Raw genomic sequence first — 21060 nt, forward strand, 5'->3', positions numbered from 1 at the left:
TATCTATCTATCTATCTATCTATCTATCTATCTATCTATCTATCTATATACAATGCCTGGTATATCTACTGTATACCAGGCATTGTTCTGGGCTAGATAAAGATGTCTGGGCTAGGAGAACTTACTTCCTACTAGAGAGATAAAGAATGTGCTGTAAATATAATAAATAGGTAAATTACATATGGTAGATGATAATGGTGCCATGAAAAAAGAAAAAGCAGGGCATGGTAAGGAGGATGGGGAATTCAAGGACCTGGGGACATATTGATACACTAGAGAGCTCAGGGTGGGTTTCTTGGTGGAGATGATATTCTGATAGTCCCTGTTAGCCCCTCCAAGTCTACTCTTTGCCCTTCATCCTGCTCTCTGCTGTGGTGGATAACCTATATGGGCTGCATCAACAGGCTCTCTTGCTCTTTGGCTTACATTGGGTTATAGGCCTATCAATGACACTGGCAGGACATTGAGGGAAGTAGCACATTGAGGTCAGGGTATTAATTACTCTGGCTCCCTCCTTGCTAGGTCACAGTTTAGCAGTGGCTGTAATCCTTACTGGAGGTTACAGCTCTTTCTGGGTCTCCATAATTATTCTCTCTTCTTGAGTTCCAGTGGTTACTCCCTGATGTTGCTAACCCCCTTGTGCTTCTCTATCCCTTATTCTATTAAATCTACCCATACCTTTGTAAAATGTCCCTTGATTATACTCTCTACCCTAATTTGGATGTATTACTTGTTTCCTGCCAGAATCTTGAGTTACATAATAATTAGTACTGGGAGAAGTGGGCCCATGACACGGTCTCTCAAAAAAATAAGATTCTATGATTGGACTGTTCAAATTTGAGGAGTGCATAGATAACTTCCTCTATGGGAGGAGAGGGAAAGCGATAAGATACCAGTAATCTTTGGCAAGCAGAAGTGTCTTCTCTGGTTATTTTTCCACTTCCAAAAAGTATAGTGAGAACTGATATGCTTAACTGGCAGAATACTCACATTAGTTCTCTACTATGGGGAATGAAGATTATATTGATAGGAAGAGCCAAATGGAAGCCTTAAAATAATAAGCTCAAAGCAATGTGGCATTCCCTGGAGGAACTGCAAAGATTAATGGCATCATCAGAGACTTGGGAGACACAGGGGTGATTATTCCTACCTAACTAGTCTTGTTTGGCAGGTGCAAAAGCCAGATGGGTCTTAGAGAATAATGGTAGATCGTTCCAGCCTTAATAAGGCAGTTATGACAATCACAGCTGAGGTTTTGGATATGGTACCTTTATTAGAAAAAAATCGATAACTATTCCTGGCATCTGGTTTCCAGCTATTGGCATGCAAATGCTCTCAAGAAACAGGTGGGAAAAGTGGCTGTCAGTCACTCTCCTTCCTTGGCTACATTGGTGCTAATTCAATAAGCCCATGTAGAAAGTGGCAATAGAGACAAGGATGGAAGCTTACCATGGATTTCTCATCCCCAAGGCTTATTTGGCCAGAGCCATTGATGATTGCCCAACTTTTCAGCAGCCATGGTCAACTCTTGAGTCCCTAATAAGGCACAGAGTGAGCAGTGATTTGTCCTCACAGGAACAGATTCATATCTCAGATACACATTTGCCTTCCTTTTCAGAATTCTCCTGCTGGCATTCCTATTTGTGGACCTATGAAGGCCTTATCCATTGACATGGTATCTCACAAAATGTCACAGCAAACCAAGGCACTTATTTGATGGCAAAGGAGGTATGGTGATGGGCTTTTTCATATTTACTACTCTACTGTAACTTAGAAGCAGATGGCTTGATATATTATTGGAATGGCCTGATGAAGAAAATCCTTTATAAGCAGGTGCCTTAAACCAGTGGCCAATATCTGGTGCCATCTTCTCTGTAGGCAGAATGCATGGGCCTAGGAACCAAGAGAGATGAGAGTAGCTGGGGTAATGTTTGATGTTATCCCCAGAATCTTAAGATCTGTACTCTAAGGAGGAACGTCCTAGCAGAAAACAGTGTCATAGTTCAACTTAATTGGGAGCTGAGGCTATTCCAAAGTCACTTTTGAACTCTTCATGCTACTGAACTAACAAAGAAGGTGGAGAGTGGTCACTGTACTGACTGGGGTAACTGATACAGTGAACTTGTCAAACCAACTTCTGAAAATACTGGAATAAATTCACAACCAACTGAAATAAATGTTTAAACAAACTGTACCACCAAAGGAAGTGGATAAATGTAAAATATTCAACAAGGACTTCCTCTGAGAAGCAGAAAGTAAAGTCCCAAGAGTCAGTAGTAATTACCCTATTCCCTCTTTTCCATGGGAAGTATCTGCCAAGATATTCTGCCATCCTGGCACTTATGCCTTTGGATTCTGCAAGCCTGCTTCCATGGCCATCTTTGTAATTTGTTTTTCATATTCTACATAATCCTTATTCATAGCCACATCAGGATTTGAAGATTGGCCCATAAAGAAAATACTGAGCCAAAAATGTACAGGCTTTAGCCAAGACTAAAATAATTGTCAAAGATTTTTGTTTGAGAGGAAGGCAATTTTTTCTTATTGGCATCAATGTTATATTGCTCTCTATTGCAGGAAGCTTTAAGAACCATGATTCTGCAAAAACACTGCACTGACTTGACATCAGAGGGAATGATCACTAAATCCCCTTGCCTGTTGGCTGTTGGCCTGCCAGATGTAGTTTGACTGGGATTCAGTGGTGTCAAGGTCATGGATCAGGAGTGGTAAAGCAGTATCAGTGAGACAATAGTATGGTCTGACAGCTAGGTTGTTGTCCATCATTGGAGACAGCTTCCTAAGGGAAAGATCTGGCTGTCCTTTATTGGAGGGCATACAATGGCATTCAGGGAATTTGCAAAGCTGCGTTAGGAACCATGGGCAAAGAACACTTCTGATTATACCAGCTGGATGAGACTCATGGCTATACCGGTTTCAATAGTTGCCTGAGGGCTACCGCCAACTTTTAAGATGAAGCTACCTGCTCAGCTCTGCCATGCTTGGCTAGATCATACAAATTTAAATGTCCTTTGATTATGCCCTCATTGTCCATATCTTCTGGCAAAGGCAATATTGCCAGTTGTTTGGAACTTGGGTTAAGGGTATAAATCCTGACTCTGACATCTACTGGCTTTGGGTCCCAAAGCCAGTTACATAACATTTCCCAAATTCTCAGGTTTCTCATAAGACAAATGGGAATCATATTTCACAGAACTAGAAAAAATAATACTAAAATGTGTAAGAAAAGAAAGGGAATCATAACACTGACTTCATAAGGATGTTGTAAGGATTAGATGAGATCATGTATGTAAAGCACCTTCAGTAGTGTCTAGTGCATGTCAATGCTCAATAAATGGTAAAGGTGTTTATCAGCATTATCAAAACCATGAAGGCAGTTTCTCCAGAGTCCAGAGGTGAAGGAGATTCAAACAGACTTGGAACTGGTCTTCTTTTTGATGCATCTTTCATGAACTGTGCTGGGCAAGAGTTACACTAATAAAGATTCTGAGATGGTGAAAATGAGAGGAATATATTTGAGTCATCGATATTAAGTATAATCAAACCATGAGGATTGAAGGCCACCTGTATGAGAGAAGGAAGAGATATAATATATGGCAAGAATACTCTTAGGAAAATGACCAAAGTTAGAGGAAAAAGAGGAACCAGAATAGGAGAGAGAGAGAGAGAGACTGGGAAGAGAGCCTCAATGGTATTTCTAAAACCAAAGGAGAAGAAATCTAAAGAGGAGATGTTACTGAAGGCATCATGCAAAATGAGGACTAAGAATGCCATTAAATTTGGCAGGAAGGAGGTCTCAGTCTCATCAAATGAGCAGTTTCCATGAAGTGGCACATGAATCAGTCAGGGTTCAATTAGGTAAAAGCAGTAGGATACATATGTTGAATATAAACATTATGAATTATTATAATATTTATTATCCATTATATACATTATAAATATTAATATAGATGTATTAATTATTGATTGATAATAAATATTAAAGATAAATATAATATGTTCATTCTTATTAATATATTATGGTATTTATCACAAGAAGTTGACTTTACAATAGTGGAGACTGGCTTAGCTACCCTAAAGTCCATCGGGCAGGCAGGTGGGAAGAAAAGACCACGTGCCGGCTAGAACCCCATGGGCCCACGCTGAAACTTACTGTCCACAGGCAGGCAGGCAGGCAGGAAGATACAGTGTAAAAGGAGAATCATTGCAAAGCTAGCTGCTGTCTGCCATCTCTAGCTCACGAAAGGCCTAAGCTCTCTTTTTAAAAGGCTTCCACTTGATTAAGTAAGGCCCATCCAGGATAATCTCCTTTTCGATGAACTGAAAGTCAACTGACTAGGCAGTTTACAGTTTACAGTTTACATTTGTGAAATTCCTTCACAGTAGCCTCTAGAATGGTATTTGTTTAACTAGGAGAACAGGAGAAAACAGCTGCTTCTGCCCTTCTGTCCTTCAACTCACACAAGGGAATATCCCTTGTAGCCTGCCCTAACTAGAAATACTAGAAAGATAATTCTCTGGTAACTCAGCCTAGCTGAGTTGACACATCATAAAGACATCACACAGGGGCTAACTGGTGAAGGCACAAAGACAGTGTTACTTTTTTTTTTCTTTAATATTTTATTTATCTATTTGAGAGAGGGAGAGCACGAGAGAGAGAGAGCGCGCGTCAGCAAGAGGAAGGGCAGAGGGAGAAAAAGAAGCAGACTCCTCGCTGAGCAGGGAGGCTGATGCTGGGGCTCAATCCCAGGACCCTGGGATCATGACCTGAGCTGAAGGCAGATACTTAACCAAGTGAGCCACCCAGGCATCCAAAGACAGTGTTTCTAAGAACTTTGGGAATAAAGTGGGAGACATCTGCAACAAGAAAAGAGAAGGAACTAGAAGAGATATGTGTAAGGGATGATTCCAATGGAGAGCAAAAGAACGAAACTGCAGTTGTTGTCTAGAGAAGGACTCAGTGCTGGAAGGGACAATTCACCATGGGCCCTTAGACTCCCTATATATTCTTGCTGGGTATGCCTACAATGCAAGACCCCCTCTGCTCCTTACCTAGGCCATTTCTCATAGTTGTGTTTGCAAGTAGGCAATCTTGAGGGATGAAGTAACATCTTCCCCAGACAAAGAACAGGCTTGTCTTCACTTGCTATAAAAGAAATAAATCCCCAATTTTAGTGTTCTTCTCCTGTAATGCAACCCATAGCATGTGTGGGCACTCATCATGGGCTCTCTTTGTCACCCTCATGGGCCTTAGTGGTCCATGGGGATTGGGAACGGACGAACATAAACCAACATAAAGCTCTGGCTACTACTTTTGCTGTGAATAATAAAGCCCTTTGTCTCTGACCAAAAGTCTTATGTCTTCTGCTAGCATCCACAAAATAGTAACAGGCTAGTTAATTCATGTCTAGGCAGGGTAAAATCCCAGACCCTTCACAATTCTTGACACACAGATAAGGAGACACAAATTTCTAGTAACTACTGAAAGCACTAGACTTTAAATCTAGCAGAAAACCATTCACAATGAAAATTTTAAAATTTAAATAAATTCTAGACTTCTTTAAAATATTGGTTGATTCGCCCTTATAATCTGGAAAGAAAACTAAGCATATTCTCATCAAAGCCCCAAAGTCTAGCTTCAAATATATTATCTGGACAGTGGCATAGTCTAGTAATCCAGTTGTAGGATCTTAAGACCTGGGCTTTGAGCCTTATTTTCCTCAAATATAAAGTGGGGACATTAATGCCTGACACTTCCGGTATTCCTTCGTGGGTTACGTCAGAGCCTGTGTGGTATACAGCGAGCCACTGTGGATGCCTCACAAATATTGGTTCTCCTTTCTTCCCTGGCTTCCCACACCTATTGCACACACGGCCTTAGAATTGTTTTCTAGATTTTGTATAGATTTTGCATATGTTTTTACTCAGGCCAGTGACAGTCAGTATTGTGTGTCCTTTAGATGCCTTATAGAAGATCCAATCATTAACTGGTTGGTTTCCCCATTCCTCTCTCAAGAGTTCAGCTACTTACAGCCTAACTTTTCCTTTTTGGTCTCTGTTTCAGTCCAAAGTCTTTTTTACTGTGCTGCTTTCTATGTAGTAAGTGCCATTTGCAAGCACTTAACATTTACAAAGAGTGCTCTCATTTATCATCTCAGGTGAGCCTCCCCCAGCGCATCGTGTTATATATGGCAGCGATATGATAGTAGTCCACTCTGCAGACCATTAAGTGGAAACGTTATGCTGTCACCCAAGGTTGCGCCTTACCAAGGTCATTGGTAAATGGCAGAGCTGGAATATAAACCCTAGTGTTCTGACGCTAAGTCTCATGCTCTTCCCTGCCTTATTGCCTGCTATAGCCACTCTTTTTTCTTCCTGTCCCTGTTTCGCCCACCTCTGGGTTGGTTTTTTCTGAGGTCTTGACAATGTTTTTGCAATGACCCTGAGTCACAGAAATCCCACTTAAAAAAGATTTATTGGCTCATGTACAGAGAAGGATGGGGAGTAAGTGGTGTCAGGCACTGCTGGGTCTGAGGGCTCAGAGATGTCATTAGGGTTTTTTTCTCCTCTCCATTTCTCAGTCCTGCCTCTTTCTGGTTTTTGGCCTCATTCACTTCCTGCAGATGTGTTTCCTTTCTGTGGTAGAAAGTATGGCAGGCAACAGCTCCAACATACATCTCCACCAATTGTTACTCTAGCAGAAAGAAAGTCATGTTCTTCATCTGTCTGTATGAAATTAGCTCCATTTGATCATGTGCCTATTCATGGGACCAGTCATTGGCCAGGTGAAGGGCTGTTGTGATTGGCTGGGCCAGTGTCACATGTCTATTCCATCACCCGGAAGTTGGGGTTCTTGGTCTGGCAGTTCACCAGGGTCACCTGATGAGAAGAGAGGCACCGTGACTCAGAGGGAAAGAGTAGGGGAAGCGAACATTTGAGAACAGAGGAAAACAAAACAAAACAGAAGCAAAACCCTCCCAGTGGCTACCAAACCTTACGTTCTAGATTGTCACGGATAATTCAAATTTCCAATATTATAAAAACTAATACATGTTTTCCCTGAAGTTTTACTTGAGATTTGATTCTTTGCAGTAAAGATTATCCACCAAATTTCATGTGATTTAATTTAATACCTGTGAAAACCTTTTCATAACGCTAAATTAAAACTCAGGAGCAACTGTGCTTGTCAGACCACACATCCTGATTTGGAGCTCATAAAACGTGGTTCTGCTAAGTAAGGACAGCAGAGTTTATGGGCGGCGGCGGGTGGGGTGGTGGTGTCTGTCGTTCCTCCACCTGCCCACCTACAGGACTCCATTTCTTGGCAGGAAAGCCAGCCTGCTCCAGCACTCATTGAATATATATTTAATGGTGCGACATTTACACGATGCCAAGGAGACTTTGAAATGACTAAATTTAAAATAGATTTTAATACCTAAAGCAAGAGAGAGAAAGCTGAAGGAAATGAAGCACATTCTGTGAGGTAAGAAGACACATTACAGAAGAGCTAAAACCAAATATGCCTGCAGATTTCCAAAATAGACTTTTATTGTGTTATTGCCCATCTTTTTTTCTCTGTCTCTTCCTTCCCCTCCACCCCAAATGCATTAGGGAAATTAGTGAACAACAACAATGATGATATTAAATTATATTACTTGTGGAGCACTTATTCTGTGCCAAGCACTTTACCAAGATTTTTAGATATAATATCTCATTTAATCCTCACAAGCACACAATGAGTATGATCCCTATTTACAAGATGTGACAGGAGGCTTAGGGAGATTAAATGTCTTGTCCAAGTTCATTCAGTTGATAATACTTCTATTAGTTTCCTATTTCTATTGCAACAAATGACCACAGATTCAGGGTCTTAAAACAACATGTGTGTATTATCTTACAGTTCTGGAGGTCAGAAGTCTGAAATGGGTCTCACTCGGCTAAAATCAAGGTGTTAGCAGGCCTGTCTTCCTTTCTGAAGGCTCTAGGGGAGAACCCACTTTCTTGCCTTTTCTAGCCTCTAGAGGCTGTCCTCATTCCTTGGCTCATGGCCTCTCTTCACCACCAAAGCCAACAAGATTAGACTGAGTCCTTCTTACATGGCCGTCTCTCTGTTTCTCCATCTTTTGCCCCAATCTGCCACTTTCAAAGACCCTTGTGATTACATTGGGCCCACTAGAATAATCCAGGATAATCTTATTTTAAGATCAATTGATTGGCAGCCTAATGCCATCTGCATCACGAGTTCCCCTTTTCCATGTAGCCAAACATATTCACAGGTTCAGGGATTTGGGACATGGAATCTGTAAGGGCCATTATCTTGCTTTCTGCAATACAGTTCTGGTTACTCCACTCCTGATCTCCCTTGCTCCTGATCCTTGGACTTGGCGTTTGAACCCTTAGCCCCAGCTTGCTCCTTCAACAGTCTCTAAAGATGCTGGCTACACTCCCAGCCTCTAGCTGTTAGGCTCCCGGTACTTCTGTTAAGATGGTTCAATCCTAGACACATGTATATATAGTCACAAATACACACAGACTTCCTCTAGGGAAACTTGGAAGATATTAAGTTCTCCGACTCTTCACTTAGTACACATTTGCTGAGCCCCAGCTATATGCCAGAGATACAAGCAGCTCCTGCCAGCAAGACGCTCACAATCAGAGAGAAGACACACAGGTAAACCAGGGATCACAAGACCTTGTGGTATAATGTGCAGAATGCTGTGGGGGCAGAGGAAGGGTGTGGGGAGCATATTAGGGAAAAATTCAAATGGGAGCTGACACTTGACTGAAGTTGTAAGTCATGAATAGGAATACTGAGGTAGAGATAAAAAGGGGCAGACTCTAGACAGGGGGAACAGCATGGACATAAACATGGAGAATAAGAGAAATGGACCATTTGGAAATGTGACTAGCCTGGTTTAGATGGAACGTAGAATCCAATTCGAGATGAGAACCACAATGGCATGAGATAAAGAGGGCAGTTTAACTAGTTCAGGTAAAGACTAGGGTAGAGTAATAAAGAACCCCAAAGTACAGCACCCCGAATAAAATAGATTTTTATTTCCCTCTCACAGAACTATCTTGCTGGCCTAGGCTGGTGAATAGCTTTGCTACATGAGGATGTTCTGAAGCCACATTGTTCCTCTACTTTTGCACAGTTGAGGACAAATCACTGCAATGTCTGGTTCCAGCTTCAGGGAGTAGAAAGTGAAGAAGTCTGGGGCAAGCAATTTCCTTTTAAGCAAATAAGGCAGGGCTGGATTAAGACAATGCTATCGACCATGTCACAACATTTAAACTTTATCCTGAAAGCATTAGGGCATGGGTAAGGGGTGAAAGATTGTATTTCAAAAATGCGAATTCTAGTACTAGGCAAGGATAGTAGACTGGACGAAGGCACAAAGAAGTAGGAAGTCCATTTAAGATGCATTTAGCAGGAACCCAGGGAAGAGTTGGTAAGAAAAGAGTAAATGGGGATGCCTGGGTGGCTCAGTCAGTTGGGCGTCTGCCTTCGACTCAGGTCATGGTCTCAGGGTCCTGGGATCAAGTCCTGCATCGGGCTCCCTGCTCAGTGGGGAGCCTGCTTCTCCCTCTCCCTCTGCTTGTGCTCTGTCAAATAAATAAAATCTTTAACAAAAAAAAACCAGAAAAGAGTAGATAGAATTGAGTTCGTGGAAGCAGATATAGGAGAGTTTTAAAAGTGAGAATGTATTCAATTGTTAAATATTACAAAGATGTCAAGCAAAATAGGACTGGATTGGGCATTAGGGGGTCATTGGTCAGCTTGCTGAGAGGACTTTCAGTGCAGGGGTGGCACAGAAGGGCGTGGAGAATTGGAAATAAGGAATAGAGAAAATTGTCCAAGATGTTTGGCTATGACATAGGCATATATGGTGGTAGCATTTTTTTTTTTTTAAATATAGAAGAGCCTGGAGAGGGAAGGGTTGAAGATAAATGTGAGCAAGGAGTAATTAATGAACAACAGTGGTTAGAAGGAGTGAAAGAACAGGATCCAGGGCCCCAGGGAGGAAATAAATTCAGTGGCAGAGGATAGATCCAGAGCCATAAAAAAGCCCATTTTTCCCTTCAACTGAGACATTTAGAGAAAATGCCAGAGAGGCTGCCAACCGTCAGCATAAAGACGGAAGACAGTAAGCCAAGGGCAGTAAGGTCCATCTGTGGTCTAAGGGTTTACCTCTGCTTCAGAAAGTTAGGACTAGGTGCAGGACAATTTTCAGCAATTAGTATATTTGACCACAATGCAAAGATTACATATGAGTTGAGTCTAAGTATTACTATGAGATGTAATTAAGTCCCTGCAGGTGACAACCAGAATTATCTTAACAGTCACAAAGAGATGCATTGGAAAGACAATTCCCTTCCTCCCACTCCTCTTCTCCCCATATCCCCAAGTGTTTTCCCCGTACGTAGATTCTGCACTAACTCATCTTAATGATGGGCCCTCCTTAACTTGGTTTGTTCTGCCTGTGGCATCCTTTTCTGCCTTCCTAACTCACTGAATTCCACTTTGTTATCTCAGCATTTCCCTGGGGATCTTTTAGGCGTCAACATCCTAGTTTCATTTTATATCTTCACTGTGTCTTTTGCATTACATCAACAGTCTGTTAGTTTCAGACTTTGCCTTCTGGTACCAAGTCGATTAATATACGATTTTGAAAATGTAATTATGCACACATGCAGCAAAGTGCATCAGAGTCAAAAGAACAAAGAAGCAGTCTGTGTTGGCCTACAGGCTGCAAAACCATGCAGTGTAATAAACCCTGAACCTATAAAGAGGAATTGGGCTTGGTTCCTGCCCATCCAAATGATGTATGTGAATTTCCAGTGGGGTTCATTGCATGTATTCAAACGCTGGTTTTCTTTCTCCGTTCACTCTCTCACAGAGTTCACTTTCAATTAGGGGAGGCATAACTATGGCATAAGTAAATATTTATAAAAGGAGGGGAAGGGAGGGGCTCCTGGTTGGCTCAGTGGGTGGGTAAAGCATCGAATTCAACTCTTGATTTCTGCTCAGGTCATCATCTCAGGGTTGTGAGATGAAACCCCGCATCAGGCTCCACTGAGCTTGGAGCCTGCTTGGGATTCTCTCTCTCCCTCTCCCTCTGACCCTCCCACCCCACTTGTGTGTGTGTGTGTGTGTATGTGCACACACATGCACACTCTCTCTCTTTCTCGCTCTCTCTTAAAAAAAAAAAGGAAAAGGGAGGGGGGAAAGGAACTATAGAGAGATAAGATTCCATACATGAAGGAACAGAGGCATGAAAAAACACATAGCACACAAAGAAAAATAAGTAAAAACAAGTCCACCTGCAGTATTCTCCAGGACCTTGTTAACAACCACATTTAGATTTTGATAAATCACCTTTACTAAAATTCTTTTTGGGTCAGGGAGAGGCACCTGGATTAAAGTCATTTTGTTTTGTGAGATCACCAAATAAGGATCTAGGCTATTAAATTACACAGCAAATGCCAATTTTGATTTGTTTTGTTTTGTTTATTATTGGTAATATACAGTCTGGATTTCATTCCTCTGTGTTCCTGGTGGCAAACTTTTTGGTAGCATTTGGGAAACATGCTTTGGGTTATGATACTTACTACCCATTAGCCTTGTGAATCTGGTTAAGTTATGAAACCTTTCTTCCTCAATCACCTCATTCTCATAAGGTTGTTAGGATTAAATAAGATAACCATAGAAAGTCCCTTGGCACATAGTAAGTGCTCAATAAATGGTAGTCATGTTGGAGGACGTAATCAAGAGGACCTGACTGCCTCTTGACTCGAGAATTGGACCCAGGCAATCAGAGGCTCCTCACTCCCAATCCTGTCCTTGGAATGTACACTCTGCCTACCATTCCCACAGTGGGAGCTCTTCCAAGGACATAGCCTTGAGAGAGTACGATCTGTTCATGACTGAACCCAGCAAAGACCTTTATACTAATCTGATGGTAACTGCAAAACACAGCACCCCTGGCAGCAGGTTTTAGTCAAGCCACTCTGTGAGCTTTGGGCCGGCTGTATATTGGAACTTTACACCATCTAGAATAAATCTATGATTTGCTAGGTTTAACAAGAATAGTGGGATAAGTGGTCCCAAACCAATGGTGCCCAAGAATTTCTTGCACAGAAACTGTGATGACAGCAGGAGCCATCAGTTGAGACACTCTGCCGTATACATATGCACCCTCACACAAATTTGTGAAATGCATTACCTTTAGTGTGCAGATGTGGGTATGCGAAAGAATTAGAGAAGAACGTGCGTCTCCTTTCATTTTGCCACCTTGTATTTATTGGAATAAAAGAAATCCTGAATAAAATGTTAACTAATTCCCCAAGATTACCTGGTCAATATTGCCGTGTGTGGGAAAGGGCTACTGGAAGCACGGAGGGCTTACAACAATGGCAACAATGGATTGAACATCTCTTTAAAACCAAGCTGATTCTATGATTATTGTATTTTTCTGTAATCACAGCCATACCCCTGAGGTAAGAAGGGTAAGCAAAGCCCTTTGCCATTACTCTAAAATATCCAGAAAATAACAATAACCCTGCTATTGAAATAGAAAACAATCATAAGGCTATCTTTTATAGCATGGTTAAAAGTGGGAAACATGGGAAAGAATTTAAATTTCCAACAATTGGGTAAACAAATGATGACAAATTCATACAATAGAATATTTTTCAGCTGTAAAATGATGCTCTAGAAGCATAGGAAATAACTGGGAAATATATTAAAATGCATTGTTAAGTGAAAACAACAAGTTATAAAACATGTACATTAGGTTACTTTTGGCTTGGAAATACCCACCTATCATTTATTCACCTAGCTTGCCATCAATCACTCACCTATTGAAGTCTGTGCACCAAACTGCAAAAACCAGTTATCTCAGTATGGAAAGATTACTGGTCATTTTATGTTTTATTTTCTTTTTGCTTATCTTTATTTCTATGGTATTTTTTCTATGTTGACTATTTCTTGCTTTCTAGAATAAGAAAAACAACCACTATGTACTATAATGAGAGAGTGAAGAGCAAAAGAGAACAAGCGGGGTGTGCTAAGGAGTGTGTCTATGGGAGAAGAAAGAGAACATTCATTCAGAGACAGACTGGTGTCTCCAGGCCTGAAACTCTGATTCTGGCTTTCAAACTGCCTTCTACATTAAAGTAATTCAAGCCTTATTTCCTAATGGATAAATAGTCCTTTTGACTATGAGGTGTCTCCCTATGGCTCATACCCATAACCTGAAACTAACTCAAGCCTACGCCTGAGCCCCATTTGGACCCCGCCTCCTTAAATCTATGTATTTAGTTATAATATAAGAAGATTTTGCTCTGAGTTGGAAGTTGGACCATAGATGATATACCAGGCTATGTCAATTTTGTGATTGGTTGGGACTATTTACAATACATATACATATATACATGTAGTAAACTTCCAGTCTACAATGGAGGTATAAACTAATTGCCAATTGTCATTTATAATTGCCAATTGTCATTTATTAATGCCCTTAGCACTTTTTTTCTTGACACCTAGATCAATTTTCTCAATTATATTACCTTCCTCTGATCCCTGCCATATATTATATAAACATGAGTGTAAATTTTGTATATTAAAACTTATTTTTAGGTAAAATTTCAATAATTGAAATTTCAATATATTTGGAAGTGATTTTAATATTTATAGTTTTATTCCTTAATGTTAAAAATTATTCATTCATTTACTTTAAAGCTGATTTATCTAAATCTTTTCATTTATCTATTTCATTTATTCACCATAATAGGATGATGAAGCACAAAATTTAACTCATCTGGTTCAACTGAAGAATGTAGTGAAGGGATGGAACTATGGGCTGAATGGGTCCCCCTAAAATTCATATGTCGAAACACTAACCCTCAAGATAGTGGCACCAGGAGGCAGGCTTTTGGATGTGATTAGATCATGGAGGCAAAGCCCTCCTGAATGGGATTAGCGACCTTACCACTAAGAGAGAGCTCTCATCCCTTCCACCATATAAGGTTAGAGCAAAAAACCAACTCCCTAGTAAGTGGGTTCTCACCACAGAATCAGCCTACACCTTCACCTTAGACTTCCCAGACTCCAGAACTGTGAGTTAAGCCACCCAATTTATGGTATTTTGTTATAGCAGCCCAAGCTTACTAAGACAAACGGTTTGCTGAGATGTGGGCAGGAATGAAGGAACCAACAAGGATGTGGAGACATCCAGGAACTAGCAGTGTAGGAAGCTGTTATCGGCCTCAGACCTAAACGGGCGAGAGGAGAAAGTAGTGTTTCTAGAGCCCAGGAAGGGTTGGCACCATGGAGGAGGGGCCACCCTGTGGGAGCTGTGGTTGTTGACACAGCCATCCCAGAAGCAGAGTGCAGGAGAGGGGCAAGGGAAGACGTAATTACTGTGTCTCTCTTTCCACCTTCTACCTTCCCGTTGCCTGTAGCCAATGGGCAGCCACTTGGCAAGAAAGCCTGGATGATGCCGTCTACAAGGGTCAGGACAGGGACCAAAAGAAGGTGGAGAACAGAGAACGAATGGCAAAAGGGGAAATAAAAATAGTATATTCACGCAACAACTCTTTTTTTTTTTTTAACTGATTGCTATGTTCCAGACATTGGGCTAAGTGTACTTGATTCCCTAAGTTTCATTTGGGGTTTGTAAGTCGATTAGTTGGTTACAGCTTTAGAGGAAATCTCTGTTTTCCTGAATATTATTTCTATTTACAGGATTTCAATAAGGACAGCATTTCATGGATTAGACTTCCAATGAGCTTCGCTACCTTTTGCTTCTGTTTGCTGTTCTACATAATGGCGCCATTTGAAAAGCCGTTAAGTATAGAACAGGCACGACTTCTTATAATTAAGCTCAGGAGTAAAATACACAGTTGAATTTTGGAATTTTACATAAGGGATGTTTCCAGGCTCTTTGTTGGCTTTTAAGAAAAAGGACAAATAAGGACACAGAACACAGGAGATAGGAGGCAGGAACAAAAGCAAATAACTTAATGAGCTATTCAAAGGGGAATTCACAAACTGCTTCCTGAGCCTTAATGAGAAATATGGAGGCATTTGGGCAAGGAGCTCATATTTATTACTGGAAACATGTTGTATGGAGAAAGGTAGTGGATTCTCAAAAAAGAACCGTTCTAATAAAAGTCAAAAATTACAGAACATGCCTCTTCATTCAGAGCTACAGAATCCAGTCTGTGGAGTACTGAATGGGCTTGCATTTCTTTCTTCTACCCTCTGGCAATTTTGGAGTCCTGGTTCCTTGCTTCATAAGCACTACCCTCTCCTCTCCTTTCATAGAGGCCAAGCAGAAGAATTTGGATAGTACGAGTAGATCTTATATCACACGGATTGGTTTCTTTGCTATTGTATATAGATTAGTATTTCCTAATGAGTGTATAAGTTTTGAAATTTAGACTATCCACCTTCTGATTCAGGTTCTGACAGTCAAACTCAGACAAGTCACTTGATTTCATAGGGCCTCAATTTCCTCATCTGCAGAGATCACCTGGAAAACAGAGGGTTTACCTGCCCTTTAGGAAGTCATTAAGTGCATGCATCGTAAAGACAACTGTATCTGTATGTATCTGTGTATACATGTTCCCACTTGGGAATCGGGGATCAGAACCATTCACCAGATTCTCCAAGAACTTTGTTCCCTAAAAACAATTATACAAATCTAAACTAAAAATATTAGGCCCACCCTATTTTAAACTAAGAAATTCTACAACTTCATAAAAATCTTTGGTTTTGATTGCAATTTCCGAGCTGTTGAGTCCTTTTCTTGAGCTTCCAATTGATAGTGGCTCTGCCAATTTAAGTTTCTACTCTCCTCCCAGTTTTAATGATCTGTAACCAAATAAATCAGACTTTTAACAAGGAGATAAGCCATCAAATATATTAGAAACATTCACATTTAAAAGATCATTTTTATAATATAAATAAATACGACCTATTTTATCTGCTTTTAAAATCATTTTAATATTTGGTTTCTCATGACATGCAAGGAACTGGAGCTTGAGATATTTAATAGAATTTCAGAGTAAAAGAAGATCTTGCAACAGCACTATCCAAAAGAACTTTCTGAGAAAATGGAATGTTCTATAAATTTGTACTGTCTGATACAGTGGCTACTAGTCATATCTGGCCATTGAACACTTGAAATGTGGCTAGTGTGACTGAAGAATTAAACTTTTGATTTAATTTAATTTAATTTTAATAGTCACACATGGCAAGTGACTACCGTATTGGATAACACAATCTTGGAGAATGCCCCATGTAACCCTTATCAGGAGCTAAAAATTTCCCAGCACCTCCTATAAAGCAGGATTTCTCAACAGCAACACTATTGAGTGGGGCCAGATAATTCTTTGTGGGGAGCTTTTCCTGTGCACTGGAAGGTATTCAGCAACATCCCTGGCCTCTCCCCACTAGATGCCATTAGTACTTGATCCCCATTTGTGACAATGTCTTCAGACATTGCCAGTTGTCCTCTGGAGGTTATAGTCATCCCAGGTTGAAAACCACTGCCCTTAAGTAAGTTGTCCTTGAGCTTTTCCTCAAAAGTATCCAGGGACCAAGTACCTTACCAGATGGACCAACTGTATATGAAATTATTAGGAGGTTATTCCATATATATGGATGTCCATAAATTCTCTAGTCTTTGTATTTGTTGGCAATGCTGATAAACTGTTTTTGAGAAGGAAGCCAGAACTAAACAAGCTATTTGAAATGTGTATTATTAACAGGAAGCTCAACACATGGTGGTTAAGAGTGTGAGCTCTAGAACTAGAGATGGGCTCAATGTCTGGTTTGGTCAGGAACTAGTTATGGGTCATTTGCAAGTTAACTCAGTTCTCTGCTTCTTAGTTTTCTCACTTATAAAATAGGAATGATAATAGTAACCAGAGTTGTTTTAGAGTTAAATGAAAAAATGCCAATAATATGTTTGGTTATTATTATTGTAAGTAATGACAATAATATTCTATTTTCTTCTGCTACTTGTTATTAAATATTTTATCATGTGATCTTCTGACCCATAATTTAAGTGGTGTGCTCAAGCACATGCTTGGTGAGTTCAGAAAGCTGGATTCAAATACAGTTCATCCAGTTCCAATGTTGGTGTTCTTTCTGCCATACACAAAGAATTCTGCCTGATCTCACCATCTTACATTCTGTGTCTGTGAAGAATTAGCCTATGTGTACCAGGTATGGAGAATTTTACAGAGTCATCAGGGATGTGTGTAATGTTGGAAGGGCCAAGGTATGAAAGTCAGAGAAGCCACCTGCCATGATCTCAGCCTGAAACACTAAACCAGAGATTCTCAGGAGCGGGTGGAAAGCTGCTGTGAAGCTGCCTCTGCCCGTGCATCTAGATACAATCACGTCTGCAAGATCAAGTCCTCTGCTTCTCCTCTGCCTTCCAGATAGCTCACTGATGCTCTTACCTGGATCCTGCAAGGAATGGAATTCTGGGAAATGTAGTTCCTGCTTTGCTTCTACAATGCAGTGGAGACCTAGGAGGGGATGGTAGTGATTCTAAGCCAACAACCAAGAATCCAGCACATAGCCAAGGGATTCATTCAGTCACCAGCAGATTATATGAGGCAGGGTGATATGTGGGAAAGGTCATGGGTCCAAATGCTCCCTTTGGAACCTATAGTTATCAGTGAGTAATTCATTTCGCCTCTCAGCCTCTTTGTCTATTAGGATTAAGTAAAATAACGTACTGAATGATTCTCACAGTCTAGAACACAGTGAATGTTCAGTTAGTGTTGGTTCTTGCCTCTCCCAGCTATACACAAACACGTGTATGCTGAAGCCTATTTGCCCTAAGTGCTCTTACATAGTTTAAGGCAAATGCTCTTTGGGCAGAGATTACTGGTTGCCCCAATATCCACTTTTCCTTTCTTCCATAGTGATAGAGACCCCTTGATGGCCTGGATGAAGATCATATTTCTGTCCTCTTTTGAAGCCAAGTGTGGCCACATTCTCACCTGCAGCTGTGAGGGGGAGGTGCTGATGCATCTTCCAGGTCTGGCCTTTGAAAGGAACTGGACCTACACTGCTCTTCCTCTCCCTCTTTCTGCAGGCTAGGATGCCACTATGTTGATGAGAAACAAGGGTGGGCCAACAGCCATGGATCGAAGGCAGCAGAGCAACAAGCCAGAAGGAACTGGGCTCCTTGTCCCTCTGGGACTGCGTGTCAGCCAAGACAGCTCGGGCTCAGGCTACTATGTGAGTGAGAAATAAACTTCTGTCTTGTTGCCACCACTGAGCCTTCTTTGATGTAGCAGCTTGGCCTGTCTTCTAACTATACACCATTGAATGCAGACACTCCTACATAATTCCTCAATTATTACATGCAGGCAGCTTTCTGTAAGGGTGTGAATGCTCACTTGAGACAGATTTCAAGCCAGAATGGCCAATATCTCACTTAGCCAACTAACTTTATTTGAAAGACAGATCCTGAAAGTGGTGGGTGAACAACAGAAGTTCAAAAATGGGGAGAGGCAGAGAAGCATCTGGAACCAACGCTGAGGGAGCTCAGATACCTAGCAGGGGAAACAGGGTGCCACAAGGTGTACGGTCCAAGATGATGGGGGGGGGCTGATAAAAGATGCTCTCAATGCAGAAGTCATTGACATTTCTTGGCTTTTACGAATAGTGCTGGTATTAAAAACAAACAAACTTGACAAATAGAGCAATGCTTCCCTCAGCTGAATGACTGGGTGATCATCTGTGCTTAGCAGAGCAGCACGCATGCTTCCAGTAATTATAATTTAAAGATTCCAAGTGATAAAAGCATCACATTAAAATATCTGCTGCCTTCGTGCTGGCCTGGCTACACAGACACAAAGAACTGGAAGGTACTGCTAAGTCACTGGGATTGTGGCTGACACATTGACTATGGCATTTACTACATCGTAACTTCATCAGTTGTATAGATGTCCTTTCTCTAGACTGCGAGCCCTCTATGAATTATTTGCCTTTGTACCTTCTGCTCCTAGAATGGTCAATAAATATTTAAATGGATGAATCTGTTCAACCTCTTTACTTTGCAGTGACTCATTCAAAGTCAAAATTAATAATAGAAAAAATCTGATTGCTTTTTTCCTTCTATGTGAAGAGTTCTATTTTTTTTTCCAGGGCATGAATGGCTAATACAAATCCGTTATTAGGCATTCTATAACCCAGATCCACATATACACACAAACACAAAAAACACACATGCATGAGCATACACACAAACACAAAGGCACATAAGCAAACACAAAACACACATAAACACAGAGACCCACACAACACACATGCAAATACACACACAAACACATGGGTTTTATATTTGAATTTCAGGCAAATAATAAGTAATATTTTAGGATAAATAAGTTTTAAATATTGTATACACAAACACAGGCATGGGACATAGTTATCTTAGGAGAATTATTTGCCTGTTTACTTGAAATTCAAATTTAACTGTGTGCCCTGTATTTTTATTTGCTAAATCTGGCAATTCTATCACAAACACACACACAGGTATATGTGCAGAAACACATACAAAAACACATAAGCAAGTACACACACAGACACATACACCTCAAAGATTTAGTTCCTACTAATATCCTGCCACTGCCATATTGCTCATCAGATTACCTGTCCTAGCTTTTCTTAGAGAGCTGGGGAGATATCAGAGTATCTTGGGAGAGAAGCAGAAGGCTGATGATTCTCCACTCATAGTGATCCTGTGTAAAGGAGGGAAAGGGGAGCCTTATTCTTCAGTGATATGACCAGCTCCTTTAGAAAGGGCACACCTCCCTCCAAAGATTCTCTCTCTCTCTCTCTCTCTCTCACACACACACACACACACACTCCAATCACCAGAGTCACCACTAGCAATTCCTTCTACGCGATTTTGTAACGAAATTCAAGCTCCAGAGAGAAGCTTTTATTCCCCAGAAATCTATGATGCTGAGTTTACAAATACGCTTGGCAGTGAATGATAGGGTGGGTTTATTTGAAATTCTAGGTCTGTTTAGGGTGCTACCATGTACCTTTAACTTAGAGACCCTATGGGTAATTCTTGACACCAGTCCCCTTATTGCGCCCCCGTCCCATATCCCTTCACCACTACACACCTACTAATGTCCATCCATCTCAGAAATGTCTTGGATATGATTTTTGCCCTCCATTTCCATGGCCACTGGCCATCCTTTGCCTCTTACCATCTCTCACCTGGATGTTGACTTCAGCCCCTACTCCTTCCCTGCAGCTTGCCAACTAATTCATCTTCTGAGAAAATACCAGAATGGAGCTCCCAAAGTGTAAGTTTGACCATGATCCTCCCTTCCTTGAAATCCTTTGATGGAGCTCCATTTTCTTCACCATGAATCCTGACCTCTCAGCATGGCCTGAAAGGCCCTTCTCTGTCAGAACCCATTCCAACCTCAGTTTCTACTCTCACCTCAGATATTCAGCCTGGCTCCACCAAAATGAATGATTTTCCCTACCATGACTTCCACTGCTCAGCCTTTCTCCCATCATTCTCTGTGCATGAAGAATTCTTCACCTCCTTCTCTGCCTACTGAATTAATTATCCTTCAGATCACATTACATATCCTCTCCAACCCCATTCCACACTGCCTTCTACTCCTGTAGAATTAATTACTCCCTTCTCTGTGTACCCATGGTCTTCTACATATACTTCCCATTTACCATTATAGTTATTCATTAACATTTGCAAGCCACTCTCCTCCCTATCCCCAAGCTTGTGAGGTGAACTCTTAATCATATATGAACCACCAGGGTCCGGGATAGTGCTTGCCATAGAAGAGGGTCTTAGGAAATGACATTGTTGGTAGAATGTTACTGGGCAGCAGTGTGGGGTTGGGTTTACTAGCAGAGGCTTTGGAATCAAGAGAATAAGATTTGAATCAAGAAAATACCATTTATTACCTCCATGACCTGTAGCAAGTTATGTAATATCTCTGTGGCAAACAGAATAATGGCCACCC

The sequence above is a fragment of the Neomonachus schauinslandi genome, chromosome 12 (assembly GCF_002201575.2).
Source record: "Neomonachus schauinslandi chromosome 12, ASM220157v2, whole genome shotgun sequence".
Classification (NCBI taxonomy): Eukaryota; Metazoa; Chordata; class Mammalia; order Carnivora; family Phocidae; genus Neomonachus; species Neomonachus schauinslandi.